The 16,636-nt window shown below is 44.5% G+C and overlaps 1 protein-coding gene across 3 annotated transcripts in view; it reads left to right on the forward strand.

The window, feature by feature from the left end:
* Positions 1-16,636, forward strand: part of CDK13 (cyclin dependent kinase 13) — a 2,153,482-nt gene that overhangs the window by 2,064,181 nt on the left and 72,665 nt on the right. The gene's annotated exons all lie outside the window — the stretch shown is intronic.

The following is a 16,636-nucleotide window of genomic DNA, read 5'->3' on the forward strand; positions in this document are numbered from 1 at the left end:
CTCATGTTGTTGTGCATCATAAAGTAAGAAGTTCTCTCTGTAAATTTTCTTATTTTACTACCTAAAACTTCTAGCTGCTTCTAGTATTTTTCACAGAGTAGACATGTTGCTTTAAAATGAATTGTTTCATTTTTATCACGTTAATTTAACAGGTAGTGCTTGCCTCCTAACTAGTAAGCATCTGCACAGACATCATCTTGGCAGCCTTTCAGGGTGAAAAATGCAGCTTGAGAAATCATCATACTTTCCACTGTACTATTTATTGTCATCCTAAACATCAGAGAAGCAGATAAAGAAATGCAGAGAACATTGTCTATGGTGCCCAAAGCCAACATAATTCATGTACATGACACTTGTGTTTTGCTGGCTACATCATTTGATTCTTTCTTTCCTTCCTGAACCCCTGGAGATCGGTGTGTCTTTCTACCTCCACAGACTGTGGCTACAGTTGAAGTAGTGCTGTTGTTTTGATGATTATTCAAGAATCCTTGCATCTGCAGGTTTATTATTATTATTATCATTATTATCATCATCATCATTATTATGGTTTTTTTTGTTTGTTTTTTTTTTAAGTACTGTGGGACACTTCCCTAGCTGTTGGAGGATGCCCAAATTATATAGGCAAGCCATTCATTGGTCCCCTAATGTGCTGCTTCAATTTCTTCCAGTGCTGTACATTATTGTACCCCGTTGTCTTCAGTGTGTCTGCCAAACTTCATTTTTTTGTATTTTCATCCTCTTAAGTATTTCAACCTTCAGAAATGTTACAGGTTGTTCAGTCATCTTGTAAGAAGTGCAGGGACCTTCCTTATTTGCTTCCTTGCCTGGATTCATCAGAAATCTGAAATTGTTCAGAACATCCTTTACTTGAGGATGAATGGATCTGCTACTGATAGTCTTTGGAAATCCTGTGCCAGCTAAATAACCATACCTTTTCCCACAGACTACCAGTCAGTACTTTTTTTTTTTTTTTTTTTTTTTTTTTTTGCTGCTCACATATTTGATCCTGTCTATTAAACTTCTGGAGCTCACCTACCTTATACAGCTACAAAGTGTCCATGTGCCCTTCAAGTTGTCAACCAAGACCCACATTTGTATTGTGTCAGTTAGAAGTGCACAATATCAAGCAGTGCCACAGGTGCCAGATGCTGCAATCAGTTTTGGCAGTTCAGTACAAAACAGTTTTTGGCCTACTTTTTGACCAAAAGGATTGTGAAAGTTGAGGGCTCCTCACGTTGGTACTTGGCAGTAGGTCCTTCCCTCATGAAGCCACTAGTATACTTTGAAGCATTGAGAGCCTTGCCAGAAGGACTAGAATTCTAATGACAGGTCAAGATGTGTAGCACTAAGTCCCCTTTCTAAGATGGCCTTTCCATCTCTGCAGGTGTTAAGATTATTCATAGCTGGAGAAATTGACCCCACACTAGTCCTGTGCATTAGCAGTTGGGGGCAGAAATGTGTGTCTAAATTACCTCCCAGCTTTTTTTTTTGGGGGGGGGGGCTTCTAGGGTGCCGATGTCCATCAACCATAGTTAATCAACCAGTGCTTGATTGTTGTACTCATTTGAGTCAGTTACCCACCGATCTTTGAACTCTGGGTAAATGTACTCCATGCAGTGGCAGATCCAGGAATTTTGCAGGGGTGGGGGCGCAGTCTGAAAAGTAGAACACAGCTTGGGGCATATGGAAGGTAGACTTGAGATGATCACAGGAAATTGTGTGGCACACTATGCTGAGAATTAAATTTGCTTGTAAGGTTTTCTGTATGCGTTTAAAAGGTTAGACAGCTCTAGATATTTGCATTTCTGAACTCATGAGAGATGGAGGTTTTGTTAGGACCAAGGATGGACAAGGTGGTTGCTTCTGGACAGCTCCTGGGGTGTGCCAAAATCATAATGTCAGTTTTGGTTTTGCTTTTGAGTCAATCATAAAATTTGTCTAGGTCATATTGGAAGAACTCTACTTTTTTGAGGGAGGATGCTAATCTATGTAAAACAAATAAACGGACAAACTAGTGGTTTTAAAACTTCGTTGATGACCTGGGCTCAGTCACAGTAATTGCAAAAAGTCATGAAACGCAGGTAGTGTTCCAAAGCAACAAGTCTTTATTCATCACAAGCAAGGAATCCTCAGTAACAAAAAAAAAATCAGAAATACTTTAACAATGTTAAACATATCAGTTTTTATATACTTAGAAGTAGGTGTGTAAATATAGGCATTAATTTTAAACCAGCCTATTCATGGCAGACAGTATAAACAAGGCTGTAAAAGTGCGTTTTGGAACAGCAAGTACCCACCTCCACATACTTACTGATTAGTCTTGAAATTGTACCACAATATATCCTCCCTCTTCCCCAATTCAGTTCAAGATCAGCTCCCTCATTGGGTCAGTGATGTTCATCGTGTTTCACTGTTGCAGTCATTACACTTGGGTTATCCTGCTAGCAGGCGACCCGCAGTTGGCCCGAGTTCCAAAGTCTAGGTCCGGCGTCGGTTGCTGTCGCTTCTTCCCTGACGTCAGTACGCCAGGGGTATAAGATGCAATCGACGCCATTTTCTTCAATCTTTCTTGCCGCGCAGTGCCCGAAGCAGAAGCAGTTCGCAAGTGCCGGTCGGCCAACTCCTGAGATTTTCGAAATAGAGTTTCCGAACTGAAGTCTTCAATAAAGCTAAGTACCCCGTTGGGGAAACTTTTTCTTGCTTCAGACCGATGTCAGTAAAAGTTAACAATTGTATTTCTTGTGGGAAGCAAATACCTCATAAGGACTTTCATTCTTACTGTATTCCTTGCCTAGGCCCTGACCACGACGTTTCTAGTTGTCGGTTTTGTGCTAGATTCAACAAACGCACTATTAAAACGTCTGTTTGATTTTGCATTTCATTACTTTGGCCGAAGGTTTAACTATATAATGCCGTCGGAACAACCGACGACCGGAATTCATAAAAAACGCAAAGACAAGGAAAAGGACAGGCATCCGAGGTCCAAAACTGATGACGAAGCCTCTTCTAGGCCAGTCGCCGGTTCTCAGTGAGGCGCTTTCGCAGCCCCTGACACCCGCTACCTCAGAGCCACAGGCCGTATCCAGCTCTCACGTGGAGGCAACTAGGCCTCTGGATACTCAAGGTATTGGGCCTACGGAAAACATTCCCTCAGATGGGTCCGGAGCCGCTGAGCAGGCATCGGCTTCTGAGGGTGTTTTCAGACCTTCACAGCTTACTATTAAATCCTTTGCAACAGCCAAAGTACAGTCAAAGACACCATTAAAGACAAAGAAACAAGTACAGCATTCTCCTGGACAGTCAAACATGCCAAAGAAACAGATGCTTAAAATGGCTGAAGACTTAATTACTTTGATCAGGGGTTCCCATCCCCCTCCTGATAAAAGGCCTAGGCAAGACACACTGACTATGATTCCTCTGTCCAGGTTTCTATTTCCTCTGATTCCTCTTCAGATCAGGGCTATTGTCTTCCTCCCTATGAGGACTCTGATGCTGAAGAATCTATACCTTCAGCCTCTCCACCTGAGGATTACTCTTTTGGGGAAACTCTGCACACCATGAGGGAACATTTCCACTGGGAGAGCCAGGATTATTCAGAATCCAAGAAAAGGCTCAGAGATTTTCTTTTACTGCCTCAACACAGGCCCCTGGCTATCCCCCCTGTGCTTGATATAGTTGATGATGTTTTCTCTGAATCCACTCTGTCTCCTGATTCTTTACCCCCTGCACCAGTCAAGCCAGACAGGTATTACAGGGTCCCTGACTCTCATAAATTTCTTTATAAAAACCCTGCTGCTGACCCTGAAACAATTTGTCAGGGTCCCAAGGAGGTTAAGGCTTCCACTGCTAAAAATCATGTTCCCTCTGATAGGGATTCTAGAGCTCTGGATAGATGGGGGAAAAAAGTTTACACTTCTGCTACTTTAGCTGTAAGGGCTTTAAACCGCCAGTTTCACATGCTTAAATGTCAACAGTAACTCATGTCTTAAAACAGAAAATGCTTACAAATTCAGAGAATCCTGACAGTAAGGAAATGCAGGAATTATTGCATGCAGCTGAACAAGTGAGAAAGCATACTCTGCAATGTGGTTTTGAATCATTGGAGGCTTCTTGCAGAGCCGCAGTTACAGGCTCTGTCATTCGAAGGCATGCTTGGTTGAAAAAACAAAGTTTACCTGAACATGTTAAAGTAAAATTATTGGATGCTCCATTACAGCATGATATTTTGTTTGGTGTTAAGGCAGAAGAGGTGTTAAAGAAAATGGAGGATAAAGCAAAATCTATGCAGACAGTAAAGGATTTCTTACAGGTTCAACCACCTAGGTTTAGTAGAAACTGGCCTTCAAAAAATTGGTCCTTTCAGGTGTCAGACAGGCCACAAAGAGGCAAATACAGATGCCCAAGAGGCAGATCTCAGCCACAAGGCTCCTACAGACCCAAACAATGGGGTGCTTCTGCCCCCAAAGGAGGAGAAGACAAATCACAACCTTATAGGAAACAGTCCCAATGACTTTCCTCTACAAAAGCCAAGCACTTACCTTTTGGCAGCACCCCTAGGGGAAAGCTAGCACTTTTCGCACAAAATTGGCACATAATCACCCAGGACAAATGGGTACTGAATATAGTTTCTCAGGGTTACAGGTTCCACTTTCACACTCTTCCAAAATCAAAAGGTATGCTGGACTTGCCACAAAACCAATGGGCAGAGGCACAAAAGGAAATTGCTGCTCTCATTCAAAGAGTACAACAGCAAGAACAGGGACAAGGATTTTACTCAAGACTCTTCCTAGTTCCCAGAAAGGACAAAGCCTGGAGGCCAATACTGGTCTTGTCAATCCTAAATACTTTCCTGGATGTTCCAAAATTCAAAATGTTAACACTGCAGCAACTTATACCCATGCTGGGCAAGAAGGCTTGGCTAGTTACTTTGGACCTCAAAGAGGCATACCTGCATGTCCCAGTCAGACAATCTTGCAGAAGATACCTCAGATTCATAGCTGGCTCAATGCATTACCAATTCTCTGCACTGCCCTTTGGCTTATCTACTGCGCCCAGGGTCTTCACAAAATGCCTGGCACCAGTAATTGCATTTTGCAGACAGAGGAATACAGATATATCCCTACTTGGATGACTGCCTTATTCAAGCAGAGAGCAAGGACATTCTACTACAGCATCTGGCGTTTGTAAAAAGATTATTAATTTGCCTAGGGTACACAGTAAACAAAAAGAAATCAAAACTAGTGCCCTCTCAAGAGATAATATTCCTGGGTGCAAGCTTAAATACAACTGCCCAAATGGCTTATCTCATGCCAGACAAACAAAGATAACTGACTCATTACTTTCAAATGATGGCAACAAAGACCCAGCTCCCTGCAAGAAAAATTCTGCAGGCCCTGGGCTTCATTGCTTCCTGCATTCTACTCATTCCATATGCAAGACTGCATATGAGGAAACTACAATGGTATCTAAAAAGTGTTTGGACTCAGTATTGCCACAGCCTGGAAACAATAGTGACTATAATTCCCTGTCTACAACAGGAGTTTCGATGGTGGTCCAGGGCCTGTCACCACAACAAGGGACAGCCCTTCACCTTACCCACTGCCAGGCAGACAACGGATGCAACGGATTATGCCTGGGGGGCACATATGGCAGGAAAATGTATTCAGGGCACGTGGCCCAAGGAACAAATGCATCTTCACATCAATCAAAAAGAGATGCCCTGACAGCCTTCAAGGATCTACTACATCCAGGACAACTATTACTAAAGACGGACAACACCACAGTTATGTGGTACATAAACAAGCAAGGGGGCACACATTCCTACCCCCTCTGCAGGCAAGCCATGACTCTGGAGCACAGCACTGACCTATCAAGTACATCTGCAGGCACAATTCCTGCCAGGAAAGAAAAATACACTGGCAGACGAACTAAGCAGAAATCTCATGGATCTGCACGAATGGAAACTTAATCCACAAGTCTTCAGCATGATAACAAGGAAATGGGGACGCCCTGACATAGATCTTTTTGCCTCCCCTCAACTGCCAACTACAGAAATTCTGCACAAGAACTTATCACTCACAAGCATGGAAAGTGGATGCTCTTGCATTCAGCTGGAAAACCCTGACAGTTTATGCCTTCCCTCCACTGCCTCTTCTTCTCAATGTACTCCTAAAAGTCAGACAAGAGAAGCCAAAAATGATCCTGATTGCCCCAGACTGGCCACGCCAGCACTGGTACCCAATCCTAAAGAGCTTGTCTCGAGGACCAGCCTGGCCTTTACCTCAAATTCCTCGTCTTCTGACTCAACAAAACAATCAGATTCTACACAGTCAACTCAGAACCTTAAATCTGGCTGCATGGCAGATAATTTAGCCACTCAGACCACACCTCTCTGTAAAGCTGTTATGGATGTCATTCTAGAAGCCAGGAGGCCCAGCACCAGGAAATCTTATGCAGAAAAATGGAAGAGATTCTGTGCTTGGAACCAGGCACAAGGAATCAAACCACTTGTTCCAAATATACCTCAGATTGTACAATACCTAACTGAGATGCTGGAAAAAGGCCTATCCGTTTCATCTATTAAAATCCATGCCTCTGCCATTTCAGCTCATTACAATACGGAACCACCTATTTTTTTCACATCCACTGCTAAGGCAGTACCTCAGAGGGGCAAGAAACATAAGACCCCCAAGGAGAGCACCAATACCTACTTGGGACCTCAATTTTGTATTAGAAAAGCTCTCACTGCCTCCTTTTGAGCTAGCCAACACAGCTGATATAAAATTCTTATCATGGAAAACTGCTCTGCTCCTAGCAATAACTTCAGCAAGAAGAGTCTCAAAGTTACAGGCATTAATGGCAGTGGAACCTTTCATCATTTTCATCAGGACAGGGTCTCTCTAAGGACGAACCCAACATTTACGCCAAAGGTGGATTCCAGTGTGGCTGTTAACCAAACCATTCATTTGCCAACTTTCTATCCAAATCCCCAGAATAAAGGGGAGAGACTTCTGCATACCGCTACGATTCTACTTGGACAAAACAAAAGCTTTCAGAAAAACTGAGCAACTGTTTGTAGCTTATGCTGCAGGATCACAAGGAAAGCCCATCACAAAACAGAAATAGATAGGACACTGCATTCACTTCTGCTATGCACAACATGGCAAATCAGTGCCTAAGGGCGTAAGGCCACATTCTACCAGAGCAGCAGCCACTTCAGCAGCCTTTCTCAGAGGTGTACCAACCAAAGACATTTTAGAAGCTGCAACCTGGAGTTCAGTGCACACTTTCACTGAGCACTACCACTTACCTCTCTACTCTAAACCCAGAGCAGGCTTTGCCACTGCAGTTCTGCAGGGCCTGGTAGCCTCTCCTAATTCTATTTAGACCCAGCCACCCAACCTCAGCTTTGGGATTCAACCCAAGTGTAATGGCTGCAACAGTGAAACACGAACATAGTACAGTTGCGTACCTACCACAAATGTAGATGTTCGAGTGTATTCACTGTTGCAGTCCAGGTTACCCACCCACCATCCCCCTTTCTCATTGCTGGGTCCTTTTTGTACTTAACTCTCTACAACCTATGTGATGTATTTGCTTGTAGATGAAGGAAATGTTATTTTAGTACATGCATGTTTTTTGACATTTTTTTCCAGCCTTTCCTTTTTGGGGGCACCTGACATCCGGGGCAAGAAAAACTGAAGAAAATGGCGTTGATTGCATCTTTTATACCCCTGGCGCATTGATGTCAGGGAAGAAGCGACAGCAACTGCCCGGACCTAGACTTTGGAACTCGGGCTGACTGCGGGTCGCCTGCCAGCAGGATAACCCAAGTGTAATGACTGCAACAGTGAATACACTCGAACATCTACATTTATGGTAGGTACACAACTGTATTTTTCTGTCCCTACATCCTTTGCATCCCCCTCCTCCTCTGTTATAGTAAGTACTTTTCTTTCACATTCTTCAGTTGCCTCAGCATTTTTTGTGTAATTCTTATGGACCGCCCCTGTGTGTGCTCAGTGCATACATTTAGATTTGTTGTGCCAGCTTTGCAATGCAGAGGGACATTGTGGCCCATATTGATCTTGGTTTTATTAGCAAGATTTGCACCTTATGAGCTAGCAGAGGACTTTAAAAGTGAAGTGTATTTTACTGGCTCATCTATCCCAGACGTATGGGAGTGTTTTTCAGCACAGAGTGACACCCTCAGTGGAGAGATTGAGGATATTTATCCTGCTTTAACACACCGGTCGTGGTGGGGTTTTTTTGCGGGGGGGGGGGCACATGGAATGTACGCATCTCGTAGAAGTGAGGAGACATCCTCTGGGGACAGCCCCTTTCACACCCTTCCATGGCACCTAGTTGAGTATGCCCCCAGCTGAGAGAGGAGAGAAAGTAAAAATACAAACTGTCCTGATGGCTGTCTATATGATAGTCCTTCTTGGTCACCCCTCACCCTAGAGAAGGGGAATGAATGGAGAACAGTGATATTCAACAGACGGTGGGGTAAAAAGTTACAAAAATAAAAGTGACACCCCCAGGTTTGACTCTTATTACCTATTGCGTACGTATGACAGTATCTCAGCATATTACCCATTTCCCTTATGTTCTGAAGGTTGCATCTGCAGCACTCTGTGCACAGTTCATACTTTTACTAGCTAAAAAATGTAAACATTTCTTTCTTTTCAAGAAATAACTGATGTTCTTCTATTCATATGCTGCACTAGTCATAACGTGAGGGAGTCCGCCTCCAGCTGAATCATACATCCGGCCAGTATACTGAATGATATCAAAGCTAAGCTTATGGATGCCCCTCTGGACAATAAGGCCTTATTAGGCACTGCAGATGCAGAGCTATTTAAAACTCTTCAGGAAAAGAGGAAGGAACTCCAGGATTTAAAACACATTTTTGTATTTCCTGTCCCCTGCTTCCAGAGAAACTACCCAGCCAGAACTACCTTTGTTAGGAAGGCAACTAAATCTCTGTCATCAAAAGGTTAGAGGGATGCTAGGAGATGGGCTCCTAAGTCTGCTTCATCCACACCCTCTCAGAAACTGCCTTTTCAGGCCAAACCAGTAGTCTGTGACTAGCAGGCCCCAGACCCATGTACCCCCCTCTCTCTTCACCTTTGTCTTTCCCTCCCAGCTTGGAAACAAATAACCCAGCACTCTTGGGTTCTCTCTATCATTGACCAAGGTTACTTCGTGGTATGGGAAACTCATCCTACCATTAGGGGAATCCCACAATCTCTACAGGATGAAATGTACTTCTTTCCACTAGTCTTCTCCTCTCTTCTTTCCCAGGCCACTATGCCAACCAGCAAAGAGGAAAAGGATTTTACTCCAGGATGTTTCTAGTCCCAAGAAAGGATGGCATTTGGTGGCCCATCTTAGACTTTTCTCATCTAAACACTTTTCTAAAAGTCCCCACCTTTCGCATGTTGACACTACCTACTCTACTCCCTCTGAATGTTCCCCAGGCCTTCATGGTGTCACTTTACATAAAAGATGCCTACCTTCACATAACCATTCACCAAAGGTTCAGGAGATTTCTTCACTTTTCTATGGCTTCATCTCTCTCTCTCTGTTTTTGTCCTTTGGTCTATCTACGGTATTGAGGGTATTCACAAAATGTTTAGCCCCTTGTTATAGTCCACTGCAGACTGCAGGGCATACAGATATTTCCATATCTGGACGACCTGTTCCTTCAAGCCCCATCACCCGAAATACTCCTGGACAATCTTTACTACACAATGTCCCTTCTGAGAGGACTAGGGTTTACCATCAACCTCCAAAAGTCTTCCCTGATCCCCTCCCAGGATTATGACTTCCTGGGGTGCAGGATCCTGACAGCTGCATTGATAGCTTGCTTACCCCCAGAAAAGATCCCGTCTCTCACCTCATATTTCCAGGACCCAATACCACTTCAGTCCATGACCGCCAGAGAGTTGCTGCACCTAGTGGAGTTCATGGCCTCAACTATTCCGATGTTTCCCTTTGCCAGGCTAGACATGAGGAAATTTCAGTGGTTCCTGAGAACAGTTTGGAAGCAGCACTCTCACCCTCTGGAATTTGTTGCCACGCTCCTACCCTGTTTGACAAAGGAGTTTGAGTGGTGGATTCTCCAGGAATCTAGACCTTACCCCTTCAACCACTTCCACCCACCTAAGATCTGTACATGGATGTATCAGACACAGGATGGGGTGCAACTCTGAGAAACTGGAAGGTCAGGGATGTGTAGTCCCCTCCTCAGACAAAACAACATATCAACATAAAGGAAATGAGAGCTTTGAGCTTTGCTCTCAAAATCTTCAAGTCCAGGATTTCACTAGGGGTCCTAAGGTGGTTCACAAACAACACCACAGTCCTCTGGTACATCAACAAGCAGGGAGGGACAAAGTCCTATATCCTCTGCAGACTGGCATTATATGCCTCGGAGATAGCCCAACAGAGTCAGGTTTCCGTCCAGGCTGTTTACATTCCCAGAGCTCAAAATGTGATAGCAGACTCTCTAAGCAGGTCCATGACTCAATCCTATGAGAGGAAGTTGAACAGGGATGTGTTTCTGGACCTTGTCCATTGATGGGGTATCCCTCAGATAGATATTTTTGCCTCCCCCATGAACAGACAGCTTCCCAGTTATTTTGCCAGGATTCCAGATCCTGGGGCATGGAAGGTGGCCATACTGTCCTTTCCTGGGAAGGGGATGTTTCTGTATGCTTTCCCCCCTTCCCACTCATTCAGAAGGTTCTGCTGAAAATTCAGCAGGAACAACCAAAAATCTTGCTAGTGAAAAGACAGCATTGATTCCCCCTTCTACATTTAGTGAAGGGCAATTACCACAAGTTAGCCCACAGGATGGACCTACTCACACAGGACAAGGGAACTCTAGTACATGGGTTGGTACTAGGCTATCGGCCCTAGGGCCTGTACAAGCCTAGCCATAACAATTCCCTGGCTATTTCTTCCCACACTATTTACTTCCCTGCACCCCTGTCTAGCAGGGTGACTGACGTGATCCACGGGGTGAATTTCCTTTCTCCCATCCAAACATCAAGGTTCCTTTTGAAGAGGGCCAAAGAGGCGTTCTGCTTAACATGTATGGGCAGTCTATTCCAGAGTGTGGGGAGTCTCTGGGTAAGGAACCTATCCCTCCGGCATGTTTTGTTTGTTGTGATAACAAGGTTTAGATTCCCTGGAGCGTGCGGCTCTGAGGGATTGAGATTTCTTTAAGTGTAGCATGTCCAACAGCTCTGGGTTTGACATGGCCTTGTATGTTAAGTGGAGATTGCCTCAGAGTAGACGATATGCGACAGAGTATAGCTGGAGTTTTTTAAGGGGGTCAGCATAGGGCATCTGCTTTAGGCCTGTGATTCTTTTAGTGAGGTATTTCTGCGGCCTTTCCAGTTATTGCAGATGTCTTGAGAGGTACATACCAAATGAGGAGTTGTATTCTATAATGGGTCTAATGAGGGATGAGTACAGTGGGACAATGACCTCCTTTTTTCTGGATGAAAATCCTTTGGTGAAGAGGTGTGCCACATAGAAGGATTTCCTGACTGTTGTGGCGATGTGGTTATTGAAGGTGAGACCACTGTCCGTCTGTGTCCCTAAGTCTCTTATCACACTTTCGGTGTTTGGTGTACTGCCACCTATATGGTAATTCACAGGTACATGTTTTTTCCCCAAAGGGGATAACTATACATTTCTTGGCATTGAGCTTGAGCCCATGGCTCTGCCACCAAGCATCTGTTTCTGTAAGGCCCTTTTGCAGAGTATCCACATCATTTGGGGATTCAGTAATGGCTCCCAGTTTGCAGTCATCTGCGAACTTTGTTAGCCAGAGTCCCTTAGTTTTGGCCTGTACTTCAGAGAAGTAGATGCTAAGCAAAAGAGGTCCCAGGACTGAACCCTGAGGTACTCCACTTGTCTGGAACTAGATTTGGAGTCAGCTACTTTTACAGTGTAGGTTCTGTCAGTAAGCCAGTTGGCAACCCATCGAGTGACGTAGGAATTAATGCCCAGCTTAGTAAGTTTATCTATGATTCCAGAGTGGGGGATGGTGACATCCACAAATGTCAACCCTAAACTTGACTGTGTGGGTGATGGGGCTTTGATTCCTTTTAGACACCTTTACACAGAGGACGTGCTGCAACTCCTGCAGGAGGCCAGAAAACCCACTACTAGGAAATCCTATGTTTCCAAATGGAAGAGGCTTTTTTCTGGTGGTGTAAAAAATACTTGCAGCCACTGTCTGTAGAGGTACCAGTGTTTGTGTCTTACATGTGTTTATTAATGAAGAGTGGCTTGTCATATTCCTTAGTCAAGGCACATCTGTCTGCCATTTCAGCATGCTTACCTATGTCTCCTCCCTTGGCTTCCAGGTTGGAAGTCACACTGTTCCTAAAAGGCATCCTTCACATTAGACCACCAAGGAAACCAGTGCCTCTTCCTCAGTTTTGTTCTGGAAAAAGTTACCCTAGCCCCCTTTGAACCAGCAGTGTCATCCTCCCTGCAACACTGCACATGGAAAACAGTTCTCCTAGTGGCTATTACCTCTGCCAGAAGGGTTTCTGAGTCGCAAGCCCTTATGGCAGAGGTAATAGCCCTTATGGCCTCATCTCCCTTCACTGTCTTTCATAGGAACAGGGTTTATTTTCAGACTAACCCATCCTTCATGGCCAAGGTGGTTAATGAATTATCCCTGAGTCAGGCTATCAACCTCCCTACCTTCCTCCCATTTCCCCAGTCCTCCAGTGAGAGGATTCTCCACACCCTAGACGTTTACAGGCCACTCCGATAATATTTGTGCAAAACCAAGCCCATCTGTAAGTCTAAGAGATTGTTTGTCTGCTGTCACCCAAGGGGCCTGGGCCAACCTGTTTCCAAGAAAACTATTTCCTCTTGGATCTCTAAAGCCATTTCTTTCTGCTCTCAGCCAATGGAAAGGATCTGTCTTCCTTGTAAGGGCACACACTACTAGGGCTGTCTCCTCTTCTGGAGCCTTCTTTAAAGGATTGGATACAGCTTCTATCCTGAAGGCAGTTACCTGGTCCTCTGTTCATACCTTCACCAAACACTACAAATTGGATGTTATTTCCATGCTCCAAAGGCGGGGTATGCCAGAGCTGTTCAATATGGCTTTGTGGAAAATGTTTCTGCTCCTATTCCCAATTCCTCCTCTGCACGAGCTTTGGCATTCTGTCTCATGTTATGAATACTGCAGCATATGAATAGAAGGACATAGAATAGTTGTGTAAAATCTTACCATAATCATAGATGTCCTTCTCTTCCCTATGCTGCATTATTGCTTGCCCTCTGCCTTCACCCTGATGCTTGTCTGGTCCCCGGTTGCATGTTTCGCACCTTTATCAGGCTGGTGCTTTGTGGAATTCATTTCTGAGGTAGGTACGTGCTGACGTCCGCTTTATACCCGACGTCTCTTTATGGCCAACGCACCCTAAGTTATGTGAGCTGTCACATGTACCTTGCAGTAGCATTTAGATTTCGGTATACTGGCCGGACGTACGAGTCAGTCAGAGGTGGACTCCATCGTGTTATGAGTACTGCAGCATATAGAAAAGAAGGACATCTATGTTTATGGTAAGATTTTACACAACTATTCTTTTTTGTGGCTTTAATGCCATGTGTTGCTGACATCTGAAAAATGTCTATATTAAATAGAAAAATGTTTTAAATACGTGACAATAGCATTATGGCATTCAGAAATTATAAAAAGGTCACAAACCAGTTAGCACTTCCTGTAGTTGTAAAGATGTCTGCAGACTGGGAGTGTCCAACAGTGCTTTCAGGCAAGCATGCTTCCTGTTTCTGTTAAAATGCCTTGATCACCCCACTTACATGAAATGACTAGAACTGCCCTTCCCTTACATACATGCATACACACACACACACACACAAGTGGCTGCAGAAAATGTCTGTACTGTGCAAACCAACTGATTTAACCTAAGCAGTGCCACAGTGCAAGTTTGACTGCTGGCATGCAGCTGTAGAACTTCTGTATTCTGTGGTCTGTTGTTGTCAGTGTTCACATAATCCTTGATTCTGGGGCTCGGTTTCGAGCCATGGAACCGACTTGGCCATTGTTCAAGCTTGCGCCTTCCAAAAGCTATCGAGCCAGGCTCTACCCATAATGCTCCTCGCCAAATTACCTCAGGTCTCGTTTGCTGCTTCATAGAGTCAGACACGTTCAACCAACCTCTTGAGCCTTGGCTTTTTTTTCTAGCTGTAAGCTATTTTTTATCCTAATATCTAACTTAAATTCTCTTCTTTGCTCTATTTTTATCTACCCTGCTCCTCTAGATTAGGGTTACAACCTGTCCCACTTTGCGAGGGACAGTCCCTCTTTGGGCAGTTGTGTCCTGACAAAAAATTGTAAAAATGGCAAATATCCTGAGATTTCAGGACAAAATTATTTCCTATATTCTATGTAATAGTTGCATAAAACAGTTATTCTGTATTTAAAATACCTAAATGTTATAAGAAACAGAATAAGCAGCTAAAATGCTACAAGAATAAGCTTTTATTTAGGCAAAAAAGTTAAGTTCTATCCTTTGTACTGACCCGTGGGTATGTGTCGACCTGTAAAATCTGATGTTTGTACCAAAAATGTCCCACTTTGGCCATTTGCAAAGGTGGCAACCCTACTCTAGATTCTTTTACATATGTGCGTGAGTGAGCTTTTACATCTCTTTTACCGTTAGGTCCTCTTAAGGTACCATCGTTGGTACTTGTCCCTTTTACCTTCAGATAACTTTCTTTACCATTGTTGTTAATCCCCCCACCCCACCCCCATTATGTTTTAAAAAAAATCTTTCTCTTTGTTAAACTCGTCTGTGACTGTGTAACAGAGGTGGCCTTAGCTTCTGTCATGGCTGACAAACCCTCTAAAGAGGTGTCAGAAATGTGGAAGAAAAATTCCAAATTCAGATGGACGCACACCTTTAGTGTGTTTATTGTCTTGGTGCTGTCCATCTTCAAGAAGATTGCCCCATCTGTCATGGGCTTTCTGCTAGAACCCTGACAGAGCGTAAAAATAAGCCCATTCTTAAAGGACTTCTCAAATCTGAGTTTGAAGAGGCTATGTCTGGTCCCAAAATAAAAGCCAGTTCATCATCTTCCTCTTCAAAACTAAAAACGCACACACTTTCGGTTCCGACAGGATCCTCAGAACTGCCTTCAAAATTGGCCGTCTCCCAAGGTGCCAACTGTCTCCTCGACACTGGTGGGAAAAGATACTCTTTCCTCGATACCGACCTCTTCAGCTCTAGTATCTGTGCAGACAACTCTCCCTTTGGTACCAACGGACCACTCAGTTCCAAAGGAGTCTCAGATGAGAGTTTTACCAAGAACATCCTATTCACTCTCGATCGACTCATTCGCGGACTGTCCTCAGAGTCCATTTTTGGAGAGACAGTCATCAAGGTCTCCATCGGCATCCTCTCTTCGGTTCACTAAGAACCTGTGGAGTCAGACATTGAGACTGGTCAACCAGCTCCTGATGGCAAGAGGATTACTTCCATCTTCAGTTCCTAGCCTTGTTAGCTCTGGAATCTTGCCTCCTTCTACACCCATGTAAATTCCTCCTTCGACTGCAGCCTAGATTTCAGAGCCCCTGGTACCGACCATTCTGGCTTTGACTATTTCAGTGCTGATCAGAACTCCTTTTCCGGCACCGGTAGTTACCCTGAGCTCTTCTGGTTTGTTGGAACCAGAGACCTCCCGGGGTTGAAGCTTTGTTGCCGCTTCCGAGGGGCAGGGTTCAACTTCGATTCTTTCAAAGCCCTTCATGCCCTTTGGGGCTTCAGCATATGTGAGTTCGACCCTGGCTTCTACTTTGGAGGCACTTTCCTCGGTACAGGGTGGGATCACTGTTCTGAAGGAGTCTATTTCAGTTCTGGGCTTCCATCCCTCTGCAAGGGGACCTGCCTTCCAGGCTATGGAAAGGGCCTTGTCCATTGTGGACAAACAGTCTGTGTCTTCCCTGTCGGGGCAAATAACTTGCCTATCCCCTCAACTGGAGCTTCCTCCAGTCTCTTCCCTGGGACAGAGGGCACAAAAGCCTCAGGAGCGAACCACCCTGGATGTCCTCCTATTCTCATTGTTGCAGTATTTCAGCACTTGGGTCCTCCTCTCTTACTACCCGAATGAATGGCCAGTATACAAAAGCTTGTATCTGCACGTACCAGACCTCAGAACTTCTCTGCCGCCAGTCGAACATCAGCTGTTCCCACCATACCAACCTTCGGATCGAAATTTCTCAGGTAAAGTGCCCAGTTGAGGAAGTTTGTTTCTTTTGATCATTGCTTTGTGTGTAGGTTCATGTCATCCAGGAAGAGGAAGAGTAGGGTACGGTCATCAGATCCCCCATAAAGACGCCCACAAGCTTTGCCTTTTTTGTTTAGGGCCTACACACGACCATAAGTCGTGCTCCGTCTGCCAGGCCTTCATTCAGAAAACACTACACAGCCGTCTGCACTCGTTTAATATTTACCTCAAGAACCAGCTCCTTAAGCGCTTAGCTTTGGGTATGGAGGGACCGTCTTGTCAGCCCGTCGAGCCACCTAAGAAAAAGGCCAAAGTTATTAGGTCTGCCAGCTAGGAAAAAGGCCAA

This window comes from Protopterus annectens, chromosome 3.part0 (assembly GCF_019279795.1).
Source record: "Protopterus annectens isolate FY-2018-M chromosome 3.part0, PAN1.0, whole genome shotgun sequence".
Taxonomy (NCBI): Eukaryota; Metazoa; Chordata; order Ceratodontiformes; family Protopteridae; genus Protopterus; species Protopterus annectens.